This window comes from Lissotriton helveticus, chromosome 1_2 (assembly GCF_964261635.1).
Source record: "Lissotriton helveticus chromosome 1_2, aLisHel1.1, whole genome shotgun sequence".
NCBI classification, from domain to species: domain Eukaryota; kingdom Metazoa; phylum Chordata; class Amphibia; order Caudata; family Salamandridae; genus Lissotriton; species Lissotriton helveticus.
In genome coordinates this window covers 337,022,477-337,032,476 of record NC_136058.1, presented here as the reverse complement: position 1 = coordinate 337,032,476, position 10,000 = coordinate 337,022,477, and positions in this window count along the sequence as shown.

Below are 10,000 nucleotides of genomic sequence, written 5' to 3'. Positions count from 1 at the left end.
GTCTCCAGGCCGACGGCATGTCAAAGTGCCCAGGACGGGCTCCATGCGTCCCGGGCAGTCGTCCCCCGGATCTCCAGGCCGACGGCATGTCAAAGTGCCCAGGACGGGCTCCATGCGTCCCGGGCAGTCGTCCCCCGGGTCTCCAGGCCGACGGCATGTCAAAATGTCCAGGACTGGCTCCATGCGTCCCGGGCAGTCGTCCCCCGGGTCTCCAGGCCGACGGCATGTCAAAGTGCCCAGGTTGGGCTCCATGCGTCCCGGGCAGTTGTCCCCCGGGTCTCCAGGCCGATGGCATGTCAAAGTGCCCAGGACGGGCTCCATGCGTCCCGGGCAGTCGTCCCCCCGGGCATCCGCTGCTCCCTTCTCCGGGCCGACGGCAGGTCAGATTGCCCAGGACGGGCTCCATGGGTCCCGGGCAGTCCTCCCCTGGGTGTCCGGCGCTCCCTTCTCCGGGCCGACGGCATGTCAAAGTGCCCAGGACGGGCTCCATGCGTCCCGGGCAGTCGTCCCCCGGGTCTCCAGGCCGACGGCATGTCAAAATGTCCAGGACGGGCTCCATGCGTCCCGGGCAGTCGTCCCCCGGGTCTCCAGGCCGACGGCATGTCAAAGTGCCCAGGTTGGGCTCCATGCGTCCCGGGCAGTCGTCCCCCGGGTCTCCGGGCCGACGGCATGTCAAAGTGCCCAGGACGGGCTCCATGCGTCCCGGGCAGTCGTCCCCCCGGGCATCCGCCGCTCCCTTCCCTGGGCCGACGGCAGGTCAGATTGCCCAGGACGGGCTCCATGGGTCCCGGGCAGTCCTTCCCTGGGTGTCCGGCGCTCCCTTCTCCGGGCCGACGGCATGTCAAAGTGCCCAGGACGGGCTCCATGCGTCCCGGGCAGTCGTCCCCCGGGTCTCCAGGCCGACGGCATGTCAAAGTGCCCAGGACGGGCTCCATGCGTCCCGGGCAGTCGTCCCCCGGGTCTCCAGGCCGACGGCATGTCAAAATGTCCAGGACGGGCTCCATGCGTCCCAGGCAGTCGTCCCCCGGGTCTCCAGGCCGACGGCATGTCAAAGTGCCCAGGACGGGCTCCATGCGTCCCGGGCAGTCGTCCCCCGGGTCTCCAGGCCGACGGCATGTCAAAATGTCCAGGACGGGCTCCATGCGTCCCAGGCAGTCGTCCCCCGGGTCTCCAGGCCGACGGCATGTCAAAGTGCCCAGGACGGGCTCCATGCGTCCCGGGCAGTCGTCGTCCCGGGCGTCCGGGCCTGGGAGCTCCGGTGGTCCTCACCGTGCCTGAGGCCCAGCCGGGGTCCCCGAGCCCTGCCCGGCGTGGGCAGGCAGCAGCCCTACCACGAAGGCTCGGGGTGGGAAGCAGGGAGTCCTTTCGTTCCCGGCCACCTGGTTGCACCTTTCACCTCGGCCATCTGGTCGCACGCAATGCTATCCAAAAGGGCGACCAGATGGCCAAACCTCCCTGGAAGTCCCTATGAGGTGCCATTTGCCTCCCCGATCCCAGCGAGGGCTCCAGGAGGTCGGGTACTTTTACGCCTTGGGTCCCCTCTGTCAACTCGTGTGCACAGATTACAAGAAAGGGGGGTAATTTTCCTCCGGATTACTAGGGGTAAGGGTATGCCCGGACACCCCTGCAAGGCTGGTGGTTCTCTGCCAGGGGGACCAGATGGGCTATGCCTGGGTAACAACACCCGGGGCTTCCCTCCTCCAGGCCAACGGCATGTCAAAGTGCCCAGGACGGGCTCCATGCGTCCCGGGCAGTCGTCCCCCGGGTCTCCAGGCCAACGGCATGAGCGAGTGCCCAGGTCGGGCTCCATGCGCCCCGGGCAGTCGTCCCCCGGGTCTCCAGGCCAACGGCATGAGCGAGTGCCCAGGTCGGGCTCCATGCTTCCCGGGCAGTCGTCCCCCGGGTCTCAAGGCCGATGGCATGTCAAAGTGCCCAGGATGGGCTCCATGCGTCCCGGGCATTCCTCCCCCCCGGGCGTCCGTCGCTCCCTTCTCCGGGCCGACGGCAGGTCAGATTGCCCAGGACGGGCTCCATGGGTCCCGGGCATTCCTCCGCTGGGTGTCCGGCTCTCCCTTCCCCGGGCCAACGGCTTGTCAGAGTGCCCAGGATGGGCTCCACGGGCCCCGGACGTCCGGGGCTCCCTTCCCCGTGCCAACGGCATGCCAGAGTGCCCAGGACGGGCTCCACGAGTCCCCGGCGTCCGGGGCTCCCTTCCCCGGGACACCGGCTTGTCAGAGTGCCCATGACGGGCTCCACGGGTCCCGGGTATCTGGGACTCCCTTCCCTGGGCCAACGGCATGCCGGAGTTCCCAGGACAGGCTCCACGGGTCCCGGGCGTCCGGGGCTCCCTTCCCCGGTCCGACGGCTTGTCAGAGTGCCCAGGACGGGTTCCACGGCTCCCGGGCGTCCGGGGTTCCCTTCCCCGGGTCAGCGGCATGTCAGAGTGCCCAGGATGAGTTCCACGGGTCCCGGGCAGTCCTCCCCCGGGCGTCCGGGGCTCCCTTCCCCGGGCCGTCGGCAGGTCAGAGTGCCCAGGACGGGCTCCATGGGTCCCGGGCAGTCCTCCCCCCGGGCGTCCGGGGCTCCCTTCCCCGGGCAGACGGCAGGTCAGAGTGCCCAGGACGGGCTCCACGGGTCCCGGGCAGTCCTCCCCCCGGGCGTCCGGCGCTCCCTTCTCCAGGCCGATGGCAGGTCAGAGTGACCAGGACGGGCTCCACGGGTCCCGGGCAGTCCTCTCCCGGGCGTACGTGGTTGTCCGACAGATTCGGGCAGATGTGCTTTTACGAACCGGATCGGAATCGGCCCAAATAATAATAATAATAATAATCCACATTTGTAAGGCGCACAATCACCCGTAAGGGTCTCTAGGCGCCGTTGGGAAGATTAAGCAAGCTATTGCCCAGAGTCACATGGTGCTGGGCTAATCTGCGGCCGGTGCCGGGGATCGAACCCTGATCTCTGGGATGCTCGAGGGTTACTACGCGCTCTACAAAAACCTTAAATAAAAAAATCTCCAGATTCCGGAGTCAGCCGCCCTAGCCGCGGCGCCAGCTATTTCCCAGAGTCACCTGGTGCTGGGCTAATCTGCCGCCGGTGCCGGGGATCGAACCGTGATCTCCAGATTCCGGAGTCAGCCTCCCTAGCCGCGGCGCCAGCTATTTCCCAGAGTCACGTGGTGCTGGGCTAATCTGCGGCCGGTGCCGGGGATCGAACCCTGATCTCTGGGATGCTCGAGGGTTACTACGCGCTCTACAAAAACCTTAAATAAAAAAATCTCCAGATTCCGGAGTCAGCCGCCCTAGCCGCGGCGCCAGCTATTTCCCAGAGTCACCTGGTGCTGGGCTAATCTGCCGCCGGTGCCGGGGATCGAACCGTGATCCCCAGATGGGGATATCCCAAAAATCTGGCATGGATACGGCCCGCCAGGACTGGTTTGGGCACCCCTGATATAGAGGCAGTCAACGCGAAATCTGCTGGGTTCGATTCCGATCCGTGTCAGAAGGACCGTAGGGCTTGGGAGTCCATACAACAGGGGTGCCCAAACCTGTCCTGGCGGGCCGTATCCATGCCAGATTTTTGGGATATCCCCATCTGGTGATCACGGTTCGATCCCCGGCGCCGGCGGCAGATCAGAGTGCCCAGGACGGGGTCCATGTGACCCGGGCAGTCCTATCCCCTGGGTGTACGTGGTTGTCCGACATGTCGGTCGTATTTGCTTTTACGTACCGGATCGGAATCGGCCCCCATAAAATCGTACGTAAAGTATATAGCAAATCAACCTGAAATCTGCTGGGTCAGAAAGGGCTCGATTCCGATCCGTGTCGGAAGGTTAGGAGTCCGTACGAATTTGTCGGGACGGCATGGCAGAGTGCCCGGGATGGGCTCCATGGCTCTTGGGCAGTCGTCCCCCGGGCGTCCGGGGCTCCATCCAGGCCGACGGCATGGCAGAGTGCCCGGGACGGGCTCCATGCGTCCCGGGCATTCGTCCCCCGGGCGTCCGGGGCTCCATCCAGGCCGGCGGCAAGGCAGTGTGCCCGGGTCGGGCTCCATGCGTCCCGGGCATTCGTCCCCCGGGCGCCTGAAACTGCTGGGTCAGAGAGGGCTCGATTCCGATCCGTGTCGTAAGGTTAGGAGTCCGTACGAATTTGTCGGGACGGCATGGCAGAGTGCCCGGGACGGGCTCCATGCGTCCCGGGCATTCGTCCCCCGGGCGTCCGGGGCTACATCCAGGCTGACGGTATGGCAGAGTGCCCGGGTCAGGCTCCATGGTTTTCACGGTGGTCCTCCCCTGGGTGTCAGGGGGCTCCTGGCCGACGGCATGGAAAAGTACCCAGGACGGGCTCCATGCGTCCCGGGCATTTGTCCCCCGGGCGTCCGGGGCTCCATCCAGGCCGACGGCATGGCAGAGTGCCCGGGTCGGGCTCCATGGTTTCCAGGGTGGTCCTCCCCAGGGTGTCGGGGCGCTCCATGCCGAAGGCATGGAAAAGTGCCCAGGACGGGCTCCATGCGTCCCGGGCATTTGTCCCCCGGGCGTCCGGGGCTCCATCCAGGCCGACGGCATGGCAGAGTGCCCGGGTCGGGCTCCATGGCTTTCACGGTGGTCCTCCCCTGGGTGTCTGGGGGCTCCAGGCCGAAGGCATGGAAAAGTGCCCAGGACGGGCTCCATGCGTCCCGGGCACGGGCACGGGGACGGGGACAGGGTCGGGAGAGTCCAGGCGGCTTCACTTCCGTGTCCAGCCATCTGATCGCCCAGATTCCCTCGGCCATCTGGTCGCCCGGATCCCCTCGGGCATCTGGTCGCCCGCAACGCTTTCCTATGGGGCGACCAGATGGCCGAACTTCCCTGGAAGTCCCGATGAGGTGCCATTCGCCGCCCGGATCCCAGCGAGGGCTCCAGGAGGTTGGGTACATTTGCGCCTTGGGTCCCCTCTGTCACCTCGCGTGCACAGATTACAAGAAAAGGGGGTAATTTTCCTCCGGATTACTAGGGAGAAGGGTACGCCCGGACACCCCTCCGAGGCTGGTGGTTCTCTGCCATGGGGACCAGATGGGCTATGCCTGGGCAACACCTCCCTAGGCCACCCGGGGCTTCCTTCCTCCAGGCCAACTGCATGTCAAATTGCCCAGGACGGGCTCCATGGCTCCTGGGCAGTCGTCCCCCGGGCGTCCGGGGCTCCATCCAGGCTGACGGCATTGAAAAGTGCCCAGGACGGGCTCCATGCGTCCCGGGCATTCGTCCCCTGGGCGTCCGGGGCTCCATCTAGGCTGACGGTATGGCAGAGTGCCCGGGTCGGGCTCCATGGTTTTCACGGTGGTCCTCCCCTGGGTGTCTGGGGGCTCCAGGCCGAAGGCATGGAAAAGTGCCCAGGACAGGCTCCATGCGTCCCGGGCATTCGTCCCCCCGGGCGTCCGGGGCACCCATCTCCATGAGGCCAACGGCATTGGCAAAGTACCCAGGACGGTCTCCATGGGTCCCGTGCAGACCTCCCCCCGGGCGTCCGGGGCTCCCACCTCCAGGCCGACGGAATGTCAAAGTACCCAGGACGGGCTCCATGGGTCCCGGGCAGCTTCCCCCGGGGCGTCCGGGGCACCCACCTCCAGGCCGACGGCATGTCAAAGTACCCAGGACGGGCTCCACGGGTCCCAGGCATTCCTCCCCCAGGTCGTCCGGGCCCTAGAGTTCCGGTGGTCCAACCTGCGCCTGAGGCCCAGCCGGGGTCCAAGAGCCCTGCCTTGCGTGGGCAGGCAGTCAGGAACCCTACCGCGAAGGCTTGGGATGGATGGGGAGCTGGGAGTCCTTTCGATCCCGGCCCTCTGGTCGCCCGCGATGCTTTCCAATGGGGCGACCAGATGGCCGGGCTTCCCTGGAAGTCCCGATGAGGTGCCATTCGGCTCCTGGATCCCAGCGAGGGCTCCATGAGGTCGGGTTCTTTTACGCCTTGGGTCTCCTCTGTCACCGCGCGTGCACGGATTGCAAGAAAGGGGGGTAATTTCCCTCCGGATTACTAGGGGCAGGGTACGCCCGGACACCTCTCCAGGGCTGGTGGTTCTCTGCCCGGGGGACCAGATGAGATATGCCTGGGCAACACCTCCCCCGGGCGTCTGGGGGCTCCATTCTCCGGGCCAACGGCATGGCTCAATGCCCAGGACGGGCTCCACGTGTCCCGGACAGACCTCCCCTGGGCGTCCGGGGCACCCATCTCCATGAGGCCAACGGGATGGCAAAGTACCCGGGAAGGGCTCCACGGGTCCCGGGCAGCCTTCCCCCGGGCGTCCGGGGCTCCCACCTTTAGGCCGACGGCATGTCACACTGCCCAGGACGGGCTCCATGGGCCCCGGACAGACCTCCCCCGGGCGTCCGGGGCACCCATCTCCAGGAGGCCAACGGGATGGCAAAGTACCCGGGAAGGGCTCCACGGGTCCCGGGCAGCCTTCCCCCGGGCGTCCGGGGCTCCCACCTCCAGGCCGACGGCATGTCACAGTGCCCAGGACGGGCTCCATGGGCCCCGGACAGCCCTCCCCCCGGGCGTTCGGGGCACATATCTCCAGGGGGCCAACGGCGTTGCAAAGTACCCGGAAAGGACTCCACGGGTACCGGGCAGTCCTCCCCCCGGGCGTCCTGGGCACCCATCTCCATGAGGCCAACGGCATTGGCAAAGTACCCGGGAGGGGCTCCACGGGTCCCGGGCAGGCCTCCCCCGGGAGTCCAGGGCACCCACCTCCAGGCCGACGGCATGTAAAAGTGCCCAGGACGGGCTCCATGGGTCCCGGGCAGCCCACCCCCCGGGCATCTGGGGCACCCATCTCCAGGAGGCCAACGGCGTTGCAAAGTACCCGGGAAGGGCTCCACGGGTACCGGGCAGTCCTCCCCCGGGCGTCCGGGGGCTCCCTTCTCCAGGCCGACGGCATGGTTCAATGCCCAGGACGGGACATCAAGTGGCCAGGACGGGCTCCATGCGTCCCGGGCATTCGTCCCGGGACGGGGACGGGGTGGGGAAGAGTCCAGGCGGCTTCACCTCCATGCCCAGCCATCTGGTCGCCCGGATTCCCTCGGCCATCTGGTCACCCGGATCCCCTCGGGCATCTGGTCGCCCGCAACGCTTTCCTATGGGGGGGACCAGATGGCCGAACTTCCCTGGAAGTCTTAATGAGGTGCCATTCGCCTCCCGGATCCCAGCGAGGGCTCCATGAGGTCGGGTTCTTTCACGCCTTGGGTCCCCTCTGTCACCTCGCGTGCACAGATTGCAAGAAAGGGGGGTAATTTGCCTCCGGATTACTATGTGGCAGGGTATGCCCGGACACCCCTCCAGGGTTGGTGGTTCTCTGCCATGGGGACCAGATGGGATATGCCTGGGCAACACCTCCCTAGGCCACCCGGAGCTTCCTTCCTCCAGGCCAACTGCATGTCAAATTGCCCAGGATGGGCTCCATGGCTCTTGGGCAGTCGTCCCCCGGGCGTCCGGTGCTCCATCCAGGCCGACGGCATGGCAGAGTGCCCGGGACAGGCTCCATGCGTCCCGGGCCTTCGCCCCCCCCCGGGCGTCCGGGGCTCCATCCAGGCTGACGGCATGGCAGAGTGCCCAGGACGGGCTCCACGGGCCCCAGGCGTCTGGGGCTCCCTTCCCCGGGCCAGCGGCATGTCAGAGTGCCCAGGACGGGCTCCACGGGCCCCGGTCATCCGGGGCACCCTTCCCCGGGCCAGCGGCATGTCAGAGTGCCCAGGACCAGTTCCACGGGTCCCGGGCAGTCCTCCCCCGGGCGTCCGGGGCTCCCTTCCCCGGGCCAAAGCATTTCAGAGTGCCCAGGACGGGCTCCACGGGTTCCGGGCATCCAGGTCTCCCTTCCCCGGGCCAACGGCTTGTCAGAGTGCCCAGGACGGGCTCCACGGGCCCCGGGCGTCCGGGGCACCCTTCCCCGGGCCAGCGGCATGTCAGAGTGCCCAGGACGAGTTCCACGGGTCCCGGGCAGTCCTCCCCCCCGGGTGTCCGGGGCTCCCTTCCCCGGGCAAAAGCATTTCAGAGTGCCCAGGACGGGCTCCACGGGTCCCGGACGTCCGGGGCTCCCTTCCCCGGGCCAACGGCATACAGGAGTGCCCAGGACGGGCTCCACGGGTCCCGGACGTCCGGGGCTCCCTTCCCCGGGCCAACGGCATACAGGAGTGCCCAGGACGGGCTCCACAGGTCCCGGTCGTCTGGGGCTCCCTTCCCCGGGCCATCGGCTTGTCAGAGTGCCAAGGACGGGCTCCACGGGTCCCGGTCGTCTGGGGTCCCTCCCCCGGGCCAACAGCAGGTCAGAGTGCCCAGGACGGGCTCCACGGGTCCCGGGCAGCCCACCCCCCGGGCGTTCGGGGCACCCATCTCCAGGAGGCCAACGGCGTTGCAAAGTACCCGGGAAGGGCTCCACGGGTACCGGGCAGTCCTCCCCCGGGCGTCCGGGGCTCCCTTCTCCAGGCCAACGGCATGGTTCAATGCCCAGGACGGGCTCCATGTGTCCCAGACAGACCTCCCCCGGGCGTCCGGGGCACCCATCTCCAGGCCAACGGCATGGCTCAATGCCCAGGACGGGCTCCATGGGTCCGGGGTGGCGTCCCATGCGCCTCCGGGCTTGGGAGCCCCGGCTGGGTCCAGGGGCCCGGGCGGGCCCCGGGTGGGGTGCTCCGGCCCTGGTCCCTGTCTTCCAGCCTACCGCACTGCCAAGGGCCTAGGAATGGGTTCCGTTGTTCCCGGGGAGCCTCCCCTTGCTTGGCTGGGTTCAGGAGCAGTGGCTAGGGCCCCTGAGGGCCCGGGGAGGGCGGCCTCCCCACCCCGGGCTCTGTCCTTGGTCCTGCTGCGTGGCAGGGTGCCCGGGACGGGGTCCGGAGGGACCGGGGAGGCGTCCCATGCACCTCCGGGCTTGGGAGCCCCGGCTGCGTCCAGGGGCCCGGCCGGGCCCCGTGTCGGGTGCTCCGGCCCTGGGCCCTGTCTCCCAGCCTGCCGCACTGCCAAGGGCCCGGGAAGGGGTTCCGATGTGCCCGGGGAGCCTCCCCTTGCTTGGCTGGGTTCAGGAGCAGTGGCTAGGGCCCCTGAGGGCCCGGGGAGGGCGGCCTCCCCACCCCGGGCTCTGTCCTTGGTCCTGCTGCGTGGCAGGGTGCCCGGGACTGGGTCCGGAGGGACCGGGGAGGCGTCCCATGCACCTCCGGGCTTGGGAGCCCCGGCTGCGTCCAGGGGCCCGGCCGGGCCCCGGGTCGGGTGCTCCGGCCCTGGGCCCTGTCTCCCAGCCTGCCGCACTGCCAAGGGCCCGGGAAGGGGTTCCGATGTGCCCGGGGAGCCTCCCCTTGCTTGGCTGGGTTCAGGAGCAGTGGCTAGGGCCCCTGAGGGCCCGGGGAGGGCGGCCTCCCCACCCCGGGCTCTGTCCTTGGTCCTGCTGCGTGGCAGGGTGCCCGGGACGGGGTCCGGAGGGACCGGGGAGGCGTCCCATGCGCCTCCGGGCTTGGGAGCCCCGGCTGCGTCCAGGGGCCCGGCCGGGCCCCGGGTCGGGTGCTCCGGCCCTGGGCCCTGTCTCCCAGCCTGCCGCACTGCCAAGGGCCCGGGAAGGGGTTCCGATGTGCCCGGGGAGCCTCCCCTTGCTTGGCTGGGTTCAGGAGCAGTGGCTAGGGCCCCTGAGGGCCCGGGGAGGGCGGCCTCCCCACCCCGGGCTCTGTCCTTGGTCCTGCTGCGTGGCAGGGTGCCCGGGACGGGGTCCGGAGGGACCGGGGAGGCGTCCCATGCGCCTCCGGGCTTGGGAGCCCCGGCTGGGTCCAGGGGCCCGGGCGGGCCCCGGGTCGGGTGCTCAGGCCCTGGGCCCTGTCTCCCAGCCTGCCGCACTGCCAAGGGCCCGGGAAGGGGTTCCGATGTGCCCGGGGAGCCTCCCCTTGCTTGTCTGTGTTCAGGAGCTCCATCCGGGGCCCCTGAGGGCCCCGGGGAGGGTGGCCTCCCCACCCCGGGCTCCGTCCTGGGTCCTGCCGCGGGGCAGGGTGCCTGGG